Below are 24165 nucleotides of genomic sequence, written 5' to 3'. Positions count from 1 at the left end.
TAGTGCAAAGTGCCAGATGCTAAAAAGATTCAATAATATAGGTCGATTTTCTTACTTAATGTTATCATCAAAAGTTTTAGAAAGGGGCCACAACCAGAATTGCCGGGGTGGCTGAAAAAGTAATCCGACAACAAAAATGTCTTTCATGCTAAGAAGATATATAATGGAGGGTGTAGTCATGTTACATGAAACTATACATATGATCCATCCTTGAATTTCAACACGTCAAACATCCATCCTTGAATTTCCTTTGTATCGAATTTGTTCATGTCAATGTGCCAGCAAAATTACTACAACAAAAAGGTCAACAGTGCCGGTTTTGCAGCCGGCATTGTATAGCCGAGAGCTATCAACTTAACAACTGGCACTGTTGAGGTTTTTAGAAAAAAAAAAAAAGAAAAAGTGCTAGCAAACAAGTCGGCTCGATGTATTGAGTCAGAGCCCAGCGTTGCCCGACATCGGAGCCCGCCGCCATCGTCGTGCTCCAACTGAGGAGGCCGCTCATCTCGTTGACGCAGCCTTGCTCCATCCAACACAAGAAAACGCGAGGCACCCTATGACCAATCTCAATGGTGGTTGATACACATACAACCAACCGGAGCACACATGGCACATGGACGACGGCATCAACTGGTAGCCAAATCACTAGCGAGCAAGCACCTCGGTTGGTGACAGAACAACAATAGCGCACACATGTATGCACCAACAAGCTACTAGCACAGAATACATGGTCATAAAGGATCACACCAGCCACCTAAAATAGAATAACAATGGTGCAACCACGCTAGTCATCCAGACACAACGGCGAACTATTAGAATGGCGGTGGCCTGCCATCATCGCACGCACACACACTAGAACAACGGTAGCCCACACATCAGCAAGCACGGCAGACAGAGAGAGAAAGCATATAAGAACACAGACACCTCAATGGCAGCAAATAACACACGCAAGCGTCAGAGCCCCGAATCACTTCAACGGTGGCGCATAACACACACACACGGTGGACCATACCTAGCATCGCTTCAATGGCGACGGATACCCGCAAGCAGCGTGGATCTCCGACCCTATTGAGATCCATGGCTAGATCCCGCGTGGATCTCGCAAGGGGCAGAGTTGCTGGTGGGGGAGGGTGGGAGGAGGCCGGTGAGGGGGAGAGAGAGGGAGACTAGTGAGGGGAAAGAGAGGCTGGTGAAGAGATATTGGAGGGAGGAAGAACGAGATCGAGCCGATGAGGGAGGCCGAACAAATAAGGGAGTGAGAAAGAGAGAGATGAGCCGGACCGGACCTGAGGCATGAGCTAAAATCAAGGTTTATAAAAATTTCGGATCCACTGATAGTATAAGTGCCGGTTCGAATTATAAACTGGTATTGATAGATAGTATCAGTGCCAGTTTAACCCGGTTCGATCATTGATCGAGCGCAAAAAGTTACAAACCGGCACTAATACTTCATCAGTGCTAGTTCTAGCTTAGCCGGCATGGACCCGGCTCGGATGAGCTATTCTGTTGTAGTGAATTGTCCAAGTGCATAGGCTAGCTCAAGGTGACAGTCAGGAGCAACAAATATATCCAAGCAGTAAGCAGCTAAAAGAAATACGTCCTCAAAGTTCAACTTGTGGCCTAATTAGTCTACTAACAAATGGAGAATCTAGTGAGTGCAAGTGTGTGAATGTTTGTGTGTGGAGTTTAGTGGCAGGCACTATACGATATCAAAGTTTTCACCTAGTTCTGAACACCATGTTTACAACCACTGATGAAAAAATTGTTGATCGATAGCTGCTCGGCAGGTCGAGCAGTAGGGATTAATCAGTTAATCGAGGATTAACTAAATTAATTAGTTGACCATTAATCGGTTGATATAAAATACTTGATGGGCTTACATACAAAAATATTGCATTGCATCTACTATTTTTTTCACATTCATGATTGATACACATAAATCCATAAATAAATACATCATATGATTAATAAGAAAAAAGAAAAAGAAAAGAAAAGAAACAATTTAGATGTATTGGACTTGGCATAGCCCATCCGCCCTATACCTAACCCCAACCCCCCGGCCCTAAGTCCAGTCGCTGCCGTCTCTCCACCCTCGCCCCAGCTACTGCCCTCTCCTCCCCTCCCCCCCCCCCCCCCGCGGCCGTCGCTTCCCCCTCGCCCCCGCAACCACCTCCTCACCACCTCCTCCCCCTCACCCCCGTAGCCACCACCTCCCCCGCCGCCACGGCCTCCTCCTCCCTCTAACCCTTGCCGCCACCTTCGTTCTCCTTTCCCCCGCAGCTGCCTCCTCCCCCTCGCCCTGGCAGCCACCTCCTCCTCCTCGCCCCCGCCGCCACCTCCTTCTCTCCCCCATCGCCACCTCAACCTCTCCCCCATTGCTGCCTCCTCCTCTCCCCCCTCCGGCCGATTTTGAGCCGATTTCACTGTAATCAACTCATTCCCCTGCCGAGCTGCGATTAATCAGGCCGATTAATCATCGGCTAATTTTTTCAACACTTGCTAATGTTCTGTTACCACAAAAATTTATAACAAAAGTCTAAACACCATTTTTATTCAGAGGTTACTTGAACTGTAGTAAAAGAAAGTGGGCGCAATTCAAAGTGAAGAGACCAACCAATGCAAAATGATTAAAGAGCTAGCAAGAAGGATTAACCTAAACTGATGTTGATCTGCAACGAAGTCTAAACACTATGTTTACACCTATGTTGCTAAAGAACCACGTTGATCAAATGCCATTATGATAAGATATCGCTCATTAGAAAGACTAGAACTCGAAAGACTAGAACTCACTCATGCTAATAAATGATTGAGGAAACAAAGTGGGTGGGTGGGGTTGTCGGACTGTGTAGTAGATGGCAAAACCAGTGGTCTTTTGGTATTGTGGGTCCTGGTGGTGCCGCGCATCATTAGTGGGACTGCCGTGTGACACTGTGCTGGGGTCAGGGTGGTCATGTTTTTGGTGGGTGGCTGTGGGTCCGCAGTGAGGTAAGCTTTGTGTGGTTTTGGGTGGTATGAGAGCTACTTATTTGTGTGTAGAGGCTTTTGCGGTGGAGGCTTAGATATGCTATATTGATTGGTTTGACCTAAATTGCAAAGGGTGGATGAAAAACATAAAAAAACTGGAAACAGCAGGGGAAAATCAAAATAAAAACATGAGAGTGGTGTGGTGATCTAAAATTAAGATCAAAAGTTAGTTTAGAGTTAATTAGCGACAAATTAAGATTTTTGAGGTGAGGTTCAGCTTCCTAGTTCACTCTAAAAGATGCAAGATCTGAGTTGCCCTCTCAGTAGCACTATATGCTCTGCTCTAAATGCAAAAAATGGGTTGCCTCCCGAAAGCACTCTGTTTATAGTCAAAGATCTTGACTTCTTATGTACCTAAGGTTGTGAAGTCATGGTCCTTGTGCAGTATGCCGAAGGTGTCCAAGTAGCTTTCCTTCACTTCATCGTGTCGATTATGCCAGAGCCAACGTGAAGTGATGATACACTTGGCGCTACAGCTACTTCACTTCTTCCTACGCAATGTTCCCTGGTTGTTTCAGTGAGTTGGCTAGTAGGTCGTCCACTTTGGTGTACCTCCTTGTTGCTTGCATGTTTGGTGCTTGAATGTTTCTAAATTACTGTAGATTAGGGAAGATAGTTGATTATCTGAAGTTCACTACAGATGCACAACTTTCCATCTCCATGCTTGATGTTGATTCTTCGGAGTTGTTGTCAATTCTTATTGTGTCACTACTACAGAAAAAAGTCATCCGTGCCTCCTTTTACTGCCAGTTTAGAAAAAATCGGTAGTGATAATGAACCGACAGTGATACTTGATTATCACTGCCGGTTTTAGTCATAAACCGACAGTGACAATAAAATGCAGCTCATCTATGGAAATTTATCACTTTTTTATATAGAGTCGGATGACGAAAAACTTTATATGAAAATTGTATCATTTGATGAGATCTACAACTTTATAGTTGATAAATTTTTTTATTTGAAGCAATATAGATGCCCAAATAATCATGTAAAAACCGTCGATGGAAAAACCACACACTGGACCACAAAGTAAATTGTCGGATGTGGTGTAACACTAGTAGGAATGATTGAAAAAGCCACATACAGGGCTACAAAGTTGAGAACTGTAACTTCAAAGATTTTTACTGTGAGTTTGGTAACTAGAATTGATGAAACTTTGCACGACACTGACTTTTAGATGTAGCACTATATCTTAAAAAATTTCAGGCAAATTGGAGAAGGTAAATTTTTGACTAACACTTCAAAGTTCCTGTCGATGGTCTTCTAAGCCTTTTTAGGGGTCAAGAAAGGTACCAGTGTAATCATTGTATTTGTTTCAGATGCATCTCCTTGTTAGTTTCGAAAGTAGAGGTCGAACATCAAAATCAGAATCTGTATGCAAAAGTTATAGTTGTTTTACAGAACAGTGCACGGAAAGTCATTTTGACTCTTAAATAATCATCACAAGTTATGAACAATAAATGTTAGTTCAAAAAATATCTCATTGGATTATCATTGTCGCTTCGTATTATGGACCAGCAGTGATCGGCTCATAATACGAACTGACATTGATGACAAATTTTAGAAATTTATAACTTTTTCAAACAAAGTCAAATAAAGACAAACTTTATATAAAAATTGTAGCCCCTGACAAGGTCTACAACTTTATAGTAGACAACCTTTTCATTTGAAGTCATTTTACTGTCCAAATAATCATCACAACTTTCAGTTAACAAGGGTCAAAAGGAAAAGATATCTCATTGCTCTTAGCAATGAGTGATAGGTGAGATGGTAAGAAGCCTACGTGTAAGGTGAGATATCCCAAGTTCAACTCCCACGAATCACACAAACACATAATTCGTGCTAAAAACTTGTGACTTGTGTGGCTTGCGAGTTGCGGCTATGTGTCATTGCTGCTTAATCATTGTCGGTTTAAAAACTAGCAGTGATGCCATTTTTAAACCAGCAGTAATGACCTTTTATGTAGTAGTGCGCAATAACTATTCTGAAGTACTTCTTCCAGGAGTGAGTGAGGCCTTTAGTATGCAACTTCATCGTGTTTATCTTGTAACACCATCTGTGTTCAATGTAACGCCTTATGTGTTGTGTTCAATGTTTGGGATTAAGTAGCTTGACAATCTGTTCTGCAATGGAAGTTTTACTCTTTATTAAATCATTGTAGTCATCTTCATCCTCCTCCTTTGATTCCATCTTCATCTTCAGCTTCATTCTACATCTACCTGTATGTAACTTCGCCATCATGAATAGCAAAAGATGCCCTTGTAGCATAGAAAGTCTTAGTGGTGATGATTGATTCGACTTGAAGATCTGCCATAGGCTTAGCAGAGGTGTAGTTTAAGATGTTGATAACATGATCTTTTCCTTCATAGGTTTTGATGGCTTCATCATATAATCAAAGTAGGGAGTCGATAGGCTAACACTATTCTAGAACAATTGTTGAGTCTTCTGACAAAAACTAGAGCGCACATCCCAAGGTTGGAGAAAGTGTTGTGTGGCACCAACGCGGGTGTCACATGAAACTATAATGAATTAGTCCGGATTGCTTTGGTTTTCGTCGAGATTGAAGGACTTCTGATGTATTCTTGGCTATTTGATCTATTGTTTCTATAACATGCTGATTGCGGTTTGAGGACATTCCATCATGCTTGGTGATGCATGAGGGTGTATTCATCACTAAATTGTAGTCTCGGATCATGTTTGGAGGAGCACGAGGATGCTTCTGTGTAAAATTGGTGGCACTCTTGTGATCTCAGCAAGTGTGCCGCGTGGCATTAGGGTCGGCATTGGTTGCCTAAGTTCTCATGGAGGCGATCTCTATCTTGCAGTCTTATAATTGCCTTACCCCTCGAATTGTGTTTCTTTCCAAGAAATAATCCTCAAGTTGTCATGCATCCATTGTTTCCTGAGGTTAGAAAGCACATCTTTCCAAAACATCTACGTTAAAAATATTCACAGTAGCGTACCTTTGTAATGTCCTCACCTCTATGGATGAAGTTTAGGGCAATTCTAAAAGATAGTATGGAGTGGAGGGCGGTATCAAAATATTCATAGTGGAGATTGTCATAGCATGTTGTCGATGTTGTTGTCGTCAGCTATGGACATCGATCATGTGTAAGAATTGAAGGTAGAGGGTAGCAAAACTTGGTAGCAGATGCTGGGCCACTAACAGTGTTAGTACCTACTGGAAGAGAGCTAGAGAGATGATGAATGTTGTCCGACCATATCATCGAGTAAACTTGGTCTTCTGATTAGGATAAAACATCCAATCGGGTTTCCTGGGTCTTTAAGATCACCTACTCAGGATTTCGAATACCTCCAAGTTGTTAAAAGAGTTCTCGAGAAGGTATTCTGTTTGGGTAGATTTTCTTAGTCGGTCCAAAAAATTATCTTGTCCTTGCCAAGTACAAGGGAGATAAGGCTCATCGCTGGCTAGGCATAGAAGTTGAACTGTGGTAGCGGAAAGTTTGCGTGGTGGTGAAAAAGATTCTCCTTCATGAATTCAAAGGGATCGTTAGTCCATCCTTTCAACTGCTCCTATGCCCTAAAAGACTCAATGGGTAAACGACTGCACTGGAGTCCGACTCTTCGTCCGCATTGGTCTACTGAAAAGACATAGCTTTGATAACCAAGTGTCGCTTGGGCACCCATGACTCGTAACGCAACTACACCTGGAGTTAAGGCTTCGTAGGTGAGGCGTGTCGCCTCCTGACCTGTTGGTCTATATAAACCTTCTGCTGCTAGATCTCAGCTGCACCACACTCAAGTTCAATCATGGATTCTCCTCCTTCTCCTGAGTACACGCCCTCTTCCCACTCACCCTCTTCCCCTGAGTACACACCCCTTACTCCTCTATCATCTCTTACAAAGTCTGGTTTAGTGGTAGAGGGCGTCGACGTTTCTTCTGACAAGGAAGTTGAAGAAAGGGTTGTGACTTGTGGCGTCCTTGTTAAAGACAGCAAGCCCACAGCACCTCAGGTCTAAGATGAGGTGGAATGGGATATTTTGGAGCGTAAATATAGGAGGAAGAAGCGGAGGATGAGGCGGAGAAGAACAATGCATCCGGCAATGTCTTCGTTAAAGACGGCAAGACACCTGCCGCTTCATCCTCTCCATCCTTGTGTTTTCCTGTGAGGATGACCAGAGGGAGTAGCCGGAGCAATTACACCGACAATAAGGGTGGAGAGCCATTGCCTCTTCCCAACCTTTTGTTATTAAAGATGTCGATGATCGAGCAATGACATCGTTGAGTTCGGCAGGGGGCCACAACATCGATGACCTGGTCTCCTCCGTTGGCACTAGTGGTTGGAGAGAAACAAGGGAATCTCTCCTTAGTCTTGCTTAGTCAGTGAAGCTTCGTTGGTCGAAGGCTCTCCTTCCTCTTTGTCGAGTAGCTCATTTAGGTCTTTTTGTAATCATCTATCCATTAGCTTATCTGTAAAAGAGCTCAAAAAACCTTGCTAAATGGGATATTCTTATTTCTACTAGAACACCTGTGTATGACTATATCATTCTTTTGAATACAAAGGAGTTTTTAAACCAGTGTTCAGCCTTTGTTTCTTCCAAGTAAGTAGGGTACTTTTAGTCGAAGGTTTGGCGCGCACGACAAGTTTTGCAATCATGGTATACATGAAGTCCCTCGCTGGCTATTAGGGAAGGATTCCTAGATGGGCAGTCTGAAAAATTGAGTGCATGTGTGGGTATAAGTTCCCGAAATGGGGCTTACCTCAGTTTTTTAAAGGTATTCGTTCGAAGATAGGCTAAAAGATAAATATTTTATTTATTTAAATTTTTTAGATGCTTTTTGCAATAGATGGGGGTACTTTGTTCTGAACTCTTTTGACAGCATATCGTGGACTTACTACTCCGTTGATTAGATAGAGACGTGTTGATTGCTAGTCGGAGCACTTATTATGACCAGCCTTATGTCTGCTTGAGTGGGAGGCATCGTAGCCCCCAGTAACTCATGGAATGCGATATGGAGCCCTTTCGCAACCCCACGTTTGTGACACAATGGTCCTTCTCTTCTCGTTAGAAATTGCTATCAGATGGTACACATTATGTTGTTTTCAGTTTCCTAGTACTTATTAAGCCCACAACTGTTCACTCAGAAATAGAGATTTCGGGTGGGTAGTCCATATAGCAAACAACATCTTTAAAGTAAAAGGAACTCATATTTCCCTTAGGTCGAGATAAAATTTTCGCTGCCACAGGTGCACGTTTAGGATGCAGGATCCGAGAAGTGTTTTACCCCGTTTGCCAAGCATGAAGATGCATGGAAAGACAAGAAAGGCAGAAAAAAGAAAATTGATCAACTTCATGGGCAATATGATTTATTATTATGAGGAGGTACTCTAGGGAATTACACTTAGAACTTACAGAGACTCTTGATGATCCTTGAGCTATGTAGACCCATTCTCTTAAACCTAAACAACATAGACTAAATTGAGCCGATAAGTAGTGACTCTTATTGTTTTAGGGGTAGCTTAGACGCTATTTTATGAGCTTCGGATGAATCATGAAAATGATCCCTCGAGTCTTTTGGGTGTGTGTCTCGAGGTGATGTGATCGTGGTTATTACTGAGACTTCTTATTCACCATGATCCTTGAGCTTTTGGGTTCCTCGCTTAATAGGTGCTGAACTGCCATGTCGACACATCACATGTCGCATCGGAGGCCTGCTTTAGGACAATCCTGGACGGTGATGACTCCTTCGGGTCCACAGATCTTCACGCACTGATAAGCGTAGTGCATGGCTACCATGTATTTGGCAAGAGTAGGTCTTGCTAAGATGGCATTGTATGCGTCTCAAAATCAACCACATCAAACATGATTTTTTCTATTCGGAAATTGTTAGGATTCCCGAAGGTGATGGGTAGCGATATCTGGTGAATTGGAGTGGACGAGGATCTGGGTACTATACAATGGAAGGCTTGAGTAATTGGCTTGATCGTAGACTTGGAGATTTGTATTCCTCTGAGTGCATTAGCGAAGAGGATGTTCAAGGAACTTCCTCCACCGATAAGGACTCAAGTAACCCTGCAATTGTTTATCATAGACTCAACCACTATCAGAAAGCAGCCTGGCCGTATGAAGTTATTAGGGTAGTCTTATTGGTCGAAGGAGATTTATGTGTCTGACCACTTCACGGTTCGATGACCATTAGGAATAGTGGCTAGGACTTCTTAGGCCACTGTCTTGTGCTGTTGCTTGGACACATAGGATTCAAAACCACCGAACATGTGGTTGATCATTCTCTATCCGGCTGAAAAGACATCATGTCTGTGTCATCCTCGCTGCCATCTAAGTCAGAGCCCTTGTTTTGGGTTGCGAGTTGGACCTTCTTTCTCTTGGATGTTTTTTGACTTTCACCTTGACCACCTTTTTCCAAAGGTTGCAGTCGTAGATGCTGTGGTTGTCAGTTTGGTGGAAATCGCACCAAGTCTTCCCGTCACATTCGCCGGAGCTTGGTGTAAAGCTTCTACCCTGGGAAAGATATGAACACTGGTTGGGACGAACGTCGGGCAGACCTGCAAAAAATCTCATTAGATTTAGCTTTCTTGCCCTTACCTCCCTTGGTGTTCTTCTTACACTTGCTCCGGACCTTGTCCCCGCCAAGTCCAAGTTGAGGACGCTTGATGCCCTAAGTCTTTTCCTTAACATAGAGGAGCACATTCTCGCTCCTAGTAGACTTATCAACAATTGCATGAGCTCCTTAACTATTTCGGGCATTTTTCTAGTGATGTCTTCAATGTAACACCGACTCTTAACCCCTTGAGTGAACGTCTAGATGACATCGTAGTCACTAATCTTGGGGATAGTGTTCAGGTGTTGCTGCAGCGTCGCATGAACTCGCACAATGTTTCATTCGTTATTTGCTCACAGCGGTGGAGATCGTTCTTCATGCCAGGGTGAACATACATATCCTGGAAGTTAGCTCAGAACACGTCGCAGAGCTGCTACCATGAGTAGATTATCCCTGACTATAGATTGGTCAACCATATCTTGGCTGCCCCTTCAAGGGTTGTATGGAGGTAATTTGTCATTACCTTCTGGTTCCCACCATCTACTTGGATGGTTGTGGTATAGATTTCGAGAAACTCAATGGGATTTATGCTTCCATTATATTTCTTGATCGTCCCGGGATGGAACCTTGCTGGACAACTTATGTTCCATAAATCTAGAGAGAAGGCCAGACACCCATTGATGGTGCCTTGCTTGGTTTCAGCGCCCCTGGGAGTCTTTTCCACGGCAATTGGAGATTGGTCCCTATTTGATCGATGTCATGACATTTCCTGATTAGATTAATGGGGGTGTCAGAAGCCCCTGAGCGTCTTTGCCGATTGTCGATGAACCGATGCAAGTCATTGATTGGATGACCTTTGACCGTTGAGGTACGATAGCGATTATTTGCCCGATTGTCATTCTGGGAAGTCTTGTTCCTAAGGTTACGCCTCTTCGGGTCAGATGCATCTCGTGATAGAGGATTGCTTGGCCTGCCCTGGTTAGTACTATTCCAACTAGGGCTAGGTGACAATTCTCGAGATGTAGTATGATCTCCTTTGTCAAGTCTACCATCGTGTTTACCAAATCCTTACTAGCTAGGGTAGCCAGATCTGTGGTTGGAGGGCGCATGAGGGCCTTTTGTAGAAGGAGGATCCATTTTGCAGTCGTGGATTTAAAATGACTAGCCCCCTATTGATGATCAAGGGACTGTATGATAAGGGCCAGATGTGGTCTGTCCGCATGAGGCTGACCATTGTCTTCCATCAAGGCCAGAGGACCCAGATCATCACCCTCGTTTTAGATGGTGAAAACTTCTCAGGGGTAACCTCCCCCTGGAGGAGGTGTCTATATCCATCATGCTTCATTGGGTTAGTATCTTGACAATCCATGTTATCAGAAGTTACGGGGATTGATCCCAACTTGTTGTGAATCGAACATCCATAGTTGTCTTGTCAATTGAGTGGTTCGAACTCGATACCTTAATATTTGGCACATTGATCCATAAATTGACTTATCTCATCACTTGAATCGTCGCTAGAAAGTTCAACGCTAAAATATACCTAATTGATCACCAGTTCCTTGGGAAGAGAGGTAAGGTTGTCGTAGAACCCCTCGTCTAAAAAATCAGTTTTTGGTGAAGCTTTAGGCGATGGCAATGGGATGTCGTGTGTAGACTCTTCAATGCCTTTTGTCATGATCCTCACGAACTGTGCCAGCTGTCAACGATTTGTAAATCACCGATCTAATGAATTTATTGAAGAATAGGGGGATGCTTTGAGTAGATGAATCTCAAGGGAAACACAGAGGGGTTTCTAGACAGGTTCGAGCCTCCCTGAGGATAATAACCCTACGTCATATTTATCTTGTATTGATCTGAGCCTATTACAAGGGGGTGTAGCTAGTCTGGATGGATCTAAACCTAGTTGATGACTTCCTTGTTGGCTCCTGTTGGATTGTATGGGCTTGTGGAACTCGTATTGCTTGTGATTACTTATTCTCTCCCTCAATCCCTTCTTTTCCACAGGGTCCCTTGGTTCTGTATATATATGGGGGTGTCGTATATCCTTTAGACTCTTCCTTCCTATTTTTGGAGATAACTTTCTCGGTTATGAGATGCCTTGGATACCCGCAAGTAGTTTCCTTTCTTCTAAGGATCCCCTTGCCAAAGATAAAGATATGTTGTGGGAACTACAGGAAACCCTGGGGTACCTGGATATGGTAACTGTCCATTATCCATCGTCACCAAGGATCAACAAGCAAACCATATACTTTTCTGCATAATCTAATAAGATAAACCTTTACGATAAGCTCAATTCCATATCAGAAACAATGAATGAAGAGTAATGGCTGAGTGCCGATAGCACATAACCTATAGCCGAAATTATGAGTCTTAGCCAGATATTCAATAACACTCAAACCCGGTAGCCAGATACTGCCATTGCTAATCTAAGCATATTTAAATCTATTATTGTCCCCCGATTATTTCTTACTAATTAAGCCCTCATGGTTGTCCTCCCCATGTTGTCCCGTAGGAAGGGTATGCGCACCCTAAGCTATTCGTTGAATATGAGCTTGAGAATGATTTGTGTTTGGCCAAAAATACCTAGCTCAGCTCATACCTTAGTTACCATTAGAATTTGACTAATAGATCTAATCAACGGGATCACATCTACTAGCTAATCATCAAGTCTTGCCTAAATAAATGATTAAGCATAATGATAATAACCAGGACCAAGAGAGAAACACGATAGCTAACATACTCTAGCAAGGCAAATAAATCTTCATAAGATAAATGATTAGAACACCTTCATAAGTGAACCTGATGGTTATCGAATTCAACTCTTAAACCTTGGTCTAATTAGAACCATGACTAGTTGGACCCTAATTAGAGCATTTTTAAACAAGCGCTACTATAATTAGAGCACTAATTAGCCAACTAGAAGAAACTAGAAAACTAGACTACATGGCTTAAGCTGATGGTGTGAGGCCGTCTTTTGTGATCTCAACTCAAAATTATGTATTGGTATACAATTAGGAGCACCCTGGGGTCATATTTCTAGTCTAGAGGTGTCTTTGGGTATGTTCAACTGGCCTATAATAGAATCTATAGGTGTGTCTTTGGGTGTGTTCCACTGGCCTATAATAGAATCTATTGATTGAGGTAAATTACAACTCATTTTACATATTTTCAAGTCAGTTTTCAGACTTTTTTTTTTCATAGCTCTCCCTTCCAAGGATGATATCTCCCACTTGTAACTCCATACTGGATGAATTTAGACTCTAAATTGTATTTCTTGAAAAGTGTACAACACTGTCTGTTATGAATTTCCTTGAAAAGGTAGTCTTGACTCCCAAAATGCATTGAAAGATGATATGTCTAGATTTGGACTCCTCAGTGCAGCACTCATTGTGGGGCACATATTTCCTAGTTCCCAAGTCCAAATCATGTTTTCAATTTGTGAAAGTCGAAGCTCTCAACGAGATATACAACTTAGGTATTCATTGCATTTCGAGAAAATGCCATCTTGGACTTCGAATGTTCATTGGAATATGATGCTTTCCTGGACTGCATGAATAATTCTATATTTCGAGGATCTTTTGGTTGGACCTTCTAGAAGACTTGTGTGCCAACCTATGAGCTTAGGCTTTGCGTATTGGGCCTTATGGACGTTCAGGGGATGCTTTAGGCTTCATGGGCCAAGGTTTTTGGCCCTTGGATGGAGAACTGGGCTTTGTGTTAGCACAATCACATTTCACCGTTTTGAGCCTTATTTCCTACAAACGAAGTTATAAGGACTATGTCGCAAAATCATAAATATTAGTTATAATAATCTACAATCATGGTGATAACTCCTCCATATATTGGGAGAAGTTGATGTTGAAAGTGTATAATAACTGGCGTCAACACATAGGTAGAAAATGGAAGGGATGTATTAAAATTAGATCTTGAAATTTTATGACAATGTTAAATGCTCTTTTTTACATCAAACCTTAATAATGAAAGGCTTCTCAACCAAATGGTGCTCTTGGATAGAGAGCTTTGTCACCTGTGGAAGTGTTGGTACTAAAGCGAATGAACACTTTGGTAATTGCTTCCAAACTACAAAAGACCTTCAACAATGTGACCCACTATTACCACAATCCTTTTTAATATAATTACAGATATGTTGACCATTCTAATTCCAAGAGTTAAAGAAGACGGTCCAATTAGAGGGTGGTGCACATTTTGTCAATAATGGTTTGTCCATCTTGCATATTTATATGATATGATTCTTTTTATGGACTACGATATTGAAAAGGCCAAAAACTTTAACATATTGTTTTGTGCATTTGAGCAATTGTTCGGTCTTTAAATAAACTTCTATAATAGTGAATTATTTTGCTACGGTCAAGCCAAGGAGGAAGAAGCGCAATACATCTATATTTTTGTGTGTGAAATGGGAGAATATCCTTTTCAATACCTCGACATACCTTTGCACCAAAGGTAAATAAGAAATATTCATTGGAAGGGGGTTGAAGAAAGATTTGAAAACAAACTAATTAGCTGGAAAGGCAAGCATATGTTCGTTGAGGGCAGACTTGTCTTGATTAATTCGGTTTTTATTAGCCTATTGATTTTTATGATTTCTATCTTTGAGATACCTAGAGGGGTGCTCTGAAGATTGTATTACTTTCAATACATGTTTTTCTGGTAAAGTGACAACCATAAAAAAGTATAGATTAGCTAAATGGAGCATTCTACGTCGATCCAAAGATCTAAGTGGGCCAGGACGTCCTTGATATAAAAATAATTGTTTTCTCAAAAAATGTTTGTTCAAGTTTTTAAACGAGGAAGGGGTATGGCAAAAATTGCTTAGAAGAAGTATTTGGGAAGTAAGACACTTACTCAAGTAGATAAACAACATGGGCTTCACATATCTGGATTGGCCTTTTGAAGGTAAAGAATCAACTCTTAAACTTGGGAAATTTGATCACAGGAGATGGCTCCCAAATAAGATTTTGGGTGGACACATGGATAGGAAATACCCCCCTCAAGCGACAATACCCTCATTTTTTTTTTAATATTGCTAGCTGAGAAAAGCAAGAGTTCAGGATGTGATGGGAACACACCACTCAATGTCGCTTTTAGGAGAGCGTTAGTGGGTAAAACGCTTCTGTCATGGCACAACTTGATTGCTAGATTGGCAATAATACACCTATTGGATCAAAGAGATAAGTTTCAATGGAGTCAACATCAAAATTGAATATTTACTATACATTTGATGTATAATGCTCTAATGAATCAGGATTTCCCTTATTCTCATCGTTCCATATGGAAAATCAAGATACCTATGAAAATAAAAAGTGTTTCTATGGTATTTAAAGAAATAGGAATGGTAGCTCAAAATGTTGTTCTTGTAACAATGATGAAACAATCCAACATTATTTTCCTGAATATCAGTTTGCAAAATTTATTTGGAGAACAGTGCAGAATGCTTTTGATTTGCCCCCACCTACATCTATTACTAATATATTTGGGAACTGGCTAGCTGGTGTGGGATCAAAATTCAGGCTATAGATTTGGGTTGGGGTTGCAGCACTTTGTTGGTCAATGTGGTTAAGCCAAAATAATATTGTTTTTAATAATAAGAAGAACATTACTTACATGCAGGAGAGATCTTCATAGGTAATTACAGGCTGTGATTCTGGTCGTTACTTCAGAAGGATGAGGCCGGGACATTGTCACTTTTGCATGTCGTACACTGGAGGTTACAAACATAAAGATCTTGGGGGGGGGGGGTCATGGCTGTCGGTTTAGCCACTGGCTATGTCATGTGTGATGTTGCTTTTATCATGGTGTTTTTAGTGTTTTAGCGCTGTGGCGTCCAGCTTTGGGCTGATTTTATAATAATCTAGGACGGCTTGCACTTTGTTCTGAAAACCCCGGGACGTCCACTGCTCAGTGCAGAGGACATAATCTTATTTCAGCTTCAGAATAAAGCTTTTTTATCTAAAAAAATAAAGGCGCAGCCTAATGAGCCTAGGCTGTACAAACACACAGCCTGGAGCATTGAAATTAATTCTTAAGATATTCTCGTTGTAAAATCTGTTCTATGCTTGTCTTAATGGAATGACGCTATGCATACGAACCGGCTGTTCCGACCAGCACTAGCTACAGTACCCCTTGGGTTACTGTACCATGTGTTTGTGCTTGTCGTACGCGCCAATCGGAAGGACCAGTCGTACGTGAAGCATTTTGGGTCTTAATGTAAGTGGTGTAGTTCTGTTCTTTTTTCTCTTATCGACAGCTGTGTGATTATTGTAGTGATATTTAATAGCTTCCAGTTCTGTACTGACTAATAATAAGTATGATTTTCGTTGGGGCTTGATGTAAACTCCCGAGGTTTTGCGCCTGTTCCGTGTAAATATTTGACTGTTACTCCCTACCTCTTGCAGAAGTACTTTGAAGCCCAACACGTAATTCCAAATTATTGTGCAATGTCATAGATGAGAGGATGGACAAATTAGTGGGAACATGGTGAAGGTGGTTCTAGGCAGGGACAGTTGGTTATTTGCTGCTATATGTGTTTCTTATCTGGTCACACTACGTAAAAACGGATAAAGTAGACACAATTTAGTGACGGATCATTACAATACTTGTCATTTATATCGCCTCTGGTCGGGACCGGGTGTATACCTGTCACTTATAACATATAATAGGTGACGGGTAATAATATTACCCGTCACCTATAACATAAGTGACGCGTAACTATTAAAACCGTCACCTATAACCTGGTCATAAGTGACGATTCTCCCGGCACAAGTCATAAGTGACGGGTGACGATTAAAACCATCACCTATAACTTGGTCATAAGTGACAGTTCTCCCGGCACCAGCCATAAGTGACGGGTTATGGTACAACTCGTCACTTATGACGTGGCATAGGTGACGGGTCTCCCTATTCCAGAAATAAGTGATGGGTCGTAATATGACCCGTCACTTATGAGTAGTAATAAGTAACGGGTGATATTATCACCCGTCACTTATTACTTATATCTGTTATATAAAACTAGCTGGCAGCTACTGTGCGGGCCGAATAGTAGTTAACAGTACTGCGCGATAGTTCTGGCGATTTTCTTTGAAGGTTTGTATCTCCCCCTTTCCTTCTCCTCTAATCCCAATTTGGTAGATTTGTTGTGCTTTAAGTTGTAATCGGTCATTTTGCATCTTCATCCAAAATCTTAGTACAAGTGAGTTGTATTTATGTTAGATTTGGTACTAGGTTTGGCCGATCTACCGCGAGATGCCATAGATCTAGTGTATTTGTTGGAGATTTTAATCGCATCCTTAACCACAAAATTAAGGTCATTATTAATGAAGAATGAATGTTTTTACATTAATTGTAGATGACGAACAGAAGTTGGATGTACCTCGAGACCCGAACTTTTACGGAGTATCTGAGCGGGGTGAAGCATTTCTTGAGTGCTGCCTTGGCGGATATGAAAGATTGTAGTATAACATCAATGTACTGTCCATGTAGCGACTGCAGGAATGAAAAGAAGTTCCCGAAACTAGACAATATCCATGCACACTTGGTCATGCGTGGATTTAAAGAGAATTATACATGTTGAAACAAACATGGGGAAGAAGACCTTAACAAGGGAGAGATGGATCGGGCCCTCAGTGCCGACAGTGTGGATCAAGGACTTACACCCGATGAAATGGATCATGATCTCAGGGATGAGGACATATTAGGTTTTAATGATAATGATCTCAAGGATTTTGTGGAGAATGTGGACCAGATGGTGCGGGATGTTGAGCGGCACGACGAGTATAACAATGGTGAGTTTGCTAAATTCCAGGAATTTGTGCTAGATTCCAAGACGCCCCTTTATCCCAACTGTAAGGAGAAGTACACGCAAATCTTTGGGAACCTAAAGCTTCTACAGCTAAAGGCAACCTATGGTTGAACTGACAAGAGTTTCGAAGCATTGCTGGATCTGCTAAGGGACATGCTACCGGAGGGAAACTTTGTGCCCGAGGGCTTCTACAATGTGAAGAAGATAATTTTCCCTTTAGGACTGAAAATAGAAAAAATACATGCATGTAAGCAGGATTATATCTTGTTTCATGGAGAGTATGTAGAGCTAGATCAATGCTCCGTGTGTGGAACCCATCGATATAAGCGTAGGAATGACAGTGGTGATGGGGACGAAGGCAAGAAACGGAAATGTGGTCCTAGGAAGGTGGTGTGGTATTTTCCTGTAATTCCCCTTTTGAAGCGTCTGTTTGCCAACAGAAAGGAGGCCCAATTGGTGAGTTGGCATAAGGAGGGTCGTAAGAACGACACAATGATACAGCACCCGGTAGATTGTGCTTAGTGGCGAATCGTTGATTCCATATTTGGTTGGTTCACCGAAGAATTGAGAAATATTTGGTTTGCTATGAGCACGGATGGCATGAATCCATCGGTAACATGAGTACCTCACATAGCACCTAGCCTGTTGTATTGTCAATCTACAACCTTCCACCCTGGCTTTGTAACAAGCGGAAATATATTATGTTGTTGATCTTGATATCAGGACCGAAATAACCTGGCAACAATATAGATGTGTACCTCAGGCCTTTAGTCGATGATCTTAAGAAACTTTGGTTGGAAGGCGTCGAGGTTTGGGATCAGTACAAGCAAGAGTACTTTACCTTGGACGCCATGTTGTTCGTCACCATCAATGATCTGCCAACACTTCGTAACTTATTAGGTCAGAGTAAAAGAGAAGGTGAAGCCTGCCCCCATTGCTTAGATGAGACATGCAGTTTGAGGTTGAACAACTCAAAGAAAATAGTGTATATGCAGCATCGACATTATCTTCCTAGGAAACACCCGTACCGAAACATGGACAAGCAGTTCGATGGCACAAGGGACAAAGCGTTACCTCCGAGCCATTTCAGCGGGGAAGATATCCACAATCAGGTTAGGAATATTAATGTTGTCCTTGGCAAGCGAAATAAATCCTCTAAGGATGATGAACAGTTAGGAATGTGGAACAAGAAATCAATACTGTTCGACCTAGAGTATTGGGAAAAATTAGATGTCCGTCACTCTATCGTCAACATGCATGTAAAGAAGAATATATGCAAGAGTCTGATCGGTACATTGCTCCAAATGAAGGGAAAAAAAAGGATCATGAGAACGCACGAGCTAACCTTGAAGAAATGGGCTTAAGGTCGGAGCTCCATGCACAAGATACGGACAAAGGAAAACACCTACCCCCAGCAGCTATCACTCTCTCTGCGAGTTCTTGCACAGTGTGAAAGTTCCCTCCGGTTACTCGTCCAACATCGCAAGACTTGTCTCGGTGAAATAGCTAAAAATGAATTTCGCTATGATGAAGTCCCGTGATTGCCATGTGATGATGACGTCACTGCTTGCAGTAGCAATTAGGAACATCCTCCCAATAAAGGTTCGCGAGACTATCCTGAGCCTATGCTTTTTCTTCAATGCAATTGAACAAAAGGTGCTCGATCTAGACTTGCTGGAGGAGCTAGAAAGAAGACACTTTGAGACTCTATGTATTCTTGAGGTTTATTTCCTACCATCATTTTTCGATATCATGGTACATCTCACTGCTCATCTCGTGAAGTAGATACACTACCTTGGCCCCGTGTTCCTGCATCACGTGTTTCCATACAAGAGATATATGGGCATTCTCATGTGGTACTTAAGGAATTGAGCCTTTCCTGAGGGATGCATCGTACAGGGTTATGCGACAGAAGAGGCATTGGAGTGGTCTGTTAATTACATTGACCCAAATAACCCAATTGGAGTGCCTAAGTCTCGCCATGAGGGGAGGCTCGCAGGTGTGGGAGTTCTGGGGAAGATGGCAATAACTCCTGATCCGAAGGCTTACGACCAAGATCATTTCCTCGTGCTGCAACAAATGAGCAAAGTGTGCCCTTATGTCGATGAGCACAAGCAGATGCTGCTTGAAGAGAATCCAGGGGAAACTGAAGCTTGGGTTGCGAGGCAACATATGCGAAGGTTTATGACTTGGTTTCGAGATCGAATCAGACAATCGAGTACTCCTACAAGTGCTCTGATAAAATAATGGCATCGGGACCTATATACACAATTATGACATATCAAGGGTACAATATAAATGGATACACATTTTACACGGTTGCGCAAGATGAGAAGAGCATATACCAGAACAGTGGTGTCCGTATAGAAGCTTATGACAATGACATGCAGAGGGGCACATACTACGGTCAAATAGAGGAGATCTGGGAGCTAAACTACTTGGGATTCAAGGTAGCCCTATTTTGGTGCCGTTGGGTACGTGGGACAAAGGGTGTCACTAATGACAAGTATGGGTTCACTAGCGTTGATCTCACACATGTCGGATACAAGTCTGAACCCTTCATACTCGCTAAAGATCTTCGCCAAGTCTTTTATGTGACTGACACAACAAAGAAGAAATGCTATATGGTTCTCGCTGGGAAAGACGCATCGTCAGAGTTGCAAACGTCGTTGATGAGGAGGAGTTCAATCAATTCGATAAAATCCCCCCTTTTGCTACTGCAGTTGTGCCATGCCTTTCGCCGATCGAGGAAACTCAATACATCTGCCCCAACCATAACAAAGGGATCCATGTCAAGAAAGCACGAAAATGAAAATTTTGAATTTTAGTGTGAAATTTGTAATATTAATGACATGTTTGAATTTTTACTTCCAATAGGTGATGGGTTATGTTAATAACCCGTCACCTTTTACAGTAAATAAGTGACTAGTGACATTTATAAACCGTCACCTATCACTTGTATGTACAGGCCGAGTCGAAGTAAAATGTGATGGGTGATATTAATAACCCGTCACCGTTTACACACAATAAGTGACAGTTGACATTTATAACCTGTCACCTATCACTTACATGTACAGGCCGAGTCGAAGTAAAAGGTGACGGGTAATATTATAACCTGTCACCTTTTACTTACAATAAGTGACATGTTATAATTATAGGTGACGGGTAATATTATCACCTGTCACCTATGACTGATATGTACAGGCCGAGTCGAAGTAAAAGGTGACGGGCAATATTATCACCCGTCACTTATGACTTTTTTGTATATAACCCTAGCTAGTCCCCGCGCGCGCAGTCTCGTTTTTCCTAAGTCTTTTTGCCTGCGCAAAGCTAGGGTTCGCCGTCACCGTAGTCCTCCACCTGCCGCCACGGGCCATCGCCGTCCACCTGTCGCCATCGACCTGTCGCCATCACCCCATCGCCATCGACCCTTCGTTGTCGCCCCATCGCCACGCACCATCGCCCCCTGATCCCGTCGCCGTCGCCACGCTACATCTTGGTAACTCCTGTAGGAGTGACTTGGAGTGAATGCACCAAACTCATTTCCTCTGTTATTCTTGAGCCTGCTAGCCTCTTCTCTTGATATGCGGTATGCAGTTGCTATAACATCATTTGGGAGGGCACAGAAAATGGAACTCTTTCCTGCAATGTGGCTCACCATGGAGTTAGGGTTGGTCTTAAATGCAATATATGCACATCCCTCTCTCTATGCCTTCTTCAGCACTACATGGTGTTGTGGTATAATTAGCAACTGAACACGGTGAAGCTCTCCGTTGAAAATTGTTTTCCCTCTGTTGTTAACAACTTGAACCCATGCACACCCTTGAGTAATGTACACCATGCTGTGAGCATTGATGTTCAAGAATGGTGAAAGAAGAGCATCCTGCCATAGAAAGTTTTGTGAAAGAACACATTCTTAGCAACTAGAATAATACATGTGCTATCTTTTCACCAAGAAAAATTTGTTGTGTGTATTTTACCTGGTATAGATTAACTTTGATAGCACTCATCTGTATGAGATTTATAATTGGGAACTTTTGGCTGTTGAGATGTGTAATCCTCCGAGCTCTCGGATTGTATGTATCAGCAAGGTTAGGGTTATCGATGTTCCGCCTTACCCTCATACAGGAAGTAGTCACACCTGGATAGTACATTGACAGCAAATTTGATTATCCTATACAATTTATGCTTCATATTGTATGCCCCTAACTGACTGTAAATTATAAAACCCCAATATCACACTTCCTCCATCAGGACACGCTGAATTGAGAGCAGATGCCCCATGCCTCTTTGCAACAAAATGGATGCAGCCTAGTACTCAAGCTAGCAGTTAAGCACGAGTTAGCCACATTTTACATATTGTTTCAAAATTAAAATTTAATGCCTTCTCCAATTCTAGATCGGATCAGCAATGGCATTTTAGTGTATGTTATTTGATCCTCAAAGTTCCTTGCCCAAAAAAAGCCTATATATGCTTTTGTGACTTAAGAAATGGGATATTGGTGGACTGTGGTATATCTGCTATTAGTGTTACTTTTCGGTTACTTATATATGTTAGTTGCGTGATAAGGTTCGTTAGGTATTAGTTGGAGCCAATGGTGAAATTTGGATCAAAATTGTTAACCTTGATTCCTTTTCTTTCCTCTAAGAAACCATGGTGAAGAAGAGGACTGTCACCCCTAAAAAACCAAAAGCACAGAGGATGCTAGCACTAGAGGCCACCCCGGCACAAGATGGGGCGGATAGGAGCCTAAGCCCGCACCCGATGTCCTCCTCCGGCAGCAGCAAAAGCCAGTATCACAGCCTGAGCCCTGTCCCGTCACCGAATCGGGAGAGCCGACGTCGGGCAAGTGATGAAGAATACAATCCCACTGAAGAGGTTTTGATATGAGCGAGTCAATACATTTTATACTTGTTGAATGGAGGAATATTCTTTGTTTATGTCAACTCCCTTTTTTTCTCACTAGATGGCGGCAACGCAGTCTCCAAGCCAGACAGCTGGTAGTGTTGCACGCGCCCGAAAGCCAAGGACACAAACACAGTGGCCGACGGACAAGTTTACCATCATAGGAATCGATGCTGATGGGCTACCTACGGATGAAAAGGCCCTTAAAATATTTCGGAGGGTCGCAAGGCGCATTGCTTGGTAGAGGGTGCCGATAACGACTAAGTTCAATGACCTCAGTGACGAAGTGAAGAGGGACTTGTTCAATAATGTCATCATGGAGTATCTGGAGTACCCTGGAAACATGAGCGAGTGTCAAAAGAACGCCACGGTCAATGCAGCAATGAAAGCTATCGCGAAACTTCACCGAAGCTTTAAGAGCAAGCTTGTGAATCGTTACTTAGCAAAAGGGGTGGCACCCTACGAGAGCTACAAACACCTGAAACCGGAAGATTTGGATGCTTTTGTGTAGATGAAGAGCTCAAAGAAGTTCAAGATGGAGAGTGAAAAGAAGAAGCAGCTTCGGGCTAAGAACAAGCATGACCACAGGACTGACGCAGCAGGTTACGCTGGGAAAAGGGCGAAATGGTAGGCAGAGGACAACAATCCTTGGAATCAATTCCCGGTACGATCACGGTCATATTTTCGTGCAAGGGGTGAGCTATCCGATAGCGGGGAAATCACATTCAGAAACAGTGAAACCCAATGAGTCGTAGAAAAAGTCAAAGAAAAGGCAGCCGAAGCCACCCAAGGTTCATTCACCGGGGTCAGGGAAAGTGATGTTCTCACAGTGGCGCTGGAAAACCCGGAGCACCCAGGTTGAGTGCGAGGTGTATCAAGTTCCCAAGGCTGGAAATATGGCTTTCCCGAAGACATCAGGATGTACAAAAGAGGAAGAGGTCGGATGCAGTGGATGTGGATGCATTGACATGGGACATCACCTAGAAAGTTTACTCAAGCATCATGGGGCAGCTTGCAGTAAAGGGAATAGAGATTTCTATGCCACAGGATTTTAGCCCTAGAGCTGCAGGGAAGAGTAGCTGCGCCTCCAGGAAGGTCAAGCAACAAGTAGCTGCTATCGAGACTGAGCCGGATACAATCGACCTACTAGGAGGGCCCACGTCCTGCAGCCTTGCAATCAGGCCTGGCGGATATCACATCGAGGTTGTAAGGGGTCAGGTGCTTCCAGGCGTCCGTATCTTACATACGGTACTGATACGTGCAAGCTATGCCATGGTTACGGTGGATATGGTTCATAGCAATGCCACTGATCACGTGTTGGAGGTCCCCCCAATGAGGAAGTCATAACTCTCGGTGAAGCTCTTCATCAAAGGATCTAGTGGAAGAGAGGCGACATCGTGGTCTCCAGTGCTTCCCATTCTGGATGAGCTCCAAGTGCATCGCCACCACGCCGGTCACCTCCTGAGAAGGCAGCTTCACTACCTTCTCCTCCCCCAGAGAAACCGGCTTCACTGCATTCTCCTCCGCATTCGACAGCCTTGCTTCCAGACCCAGTACCATCTCCCCCAGAGAGCCCAAAAAAGAAGAAGGAAAAGGAGGTCGAGAAGAAAGACTCTAAGAAGCCCCTGCCGGAGATGTCAAAGGCCATTGTACCGGCGAAGTCGAAGTCCATTGTACCGATGAAGAAGTCCACGGACATTGCACCAGTGTGGACTCAGGCCAACACGAAATTCAAATATGGGAAGCCCTTGATGACGGTAGATGAGCTAGCAAGGGCGGGAAAAGCATGTATCGACCTACATAATTATTATGTACAGATTTGTAGAGACAACAATGATCAGTCCATAGTCGTACAGTACAAACGATGACACTTCTTAAGTGATCAAGATGGCT

General features: G+C 42.8%; 1 pseudogene; it reads right to left on the bottom strand.

Moving 5' to 3' along the window:
• The window catches only part of LOC133900187 (glutelin type-A 3-like), a 40298-nt pseudogene extending 16466 nt beyond the window's left edge, over positions 1 to 23832 (bottom strand).
• Positions 23833 to 24165: the final 333 nt, after the last annotated feature.

Source organism: Phragmites australis, chromosome 19 (genome assembly GCF_958298935.1).
Source record: "Phragmites australis chromosome 19, lpPhrAust1.1, whole genome shotgun sequence".
NCBI lineage: Eukaryota > Viridiplantae > Streptophyta > Magnoliopsida > Poales > Poaceae > Phragmites > Phragmites australis.
This window is presented reverse-complemented; position numbering and strand designations above follow the sequence as displayed.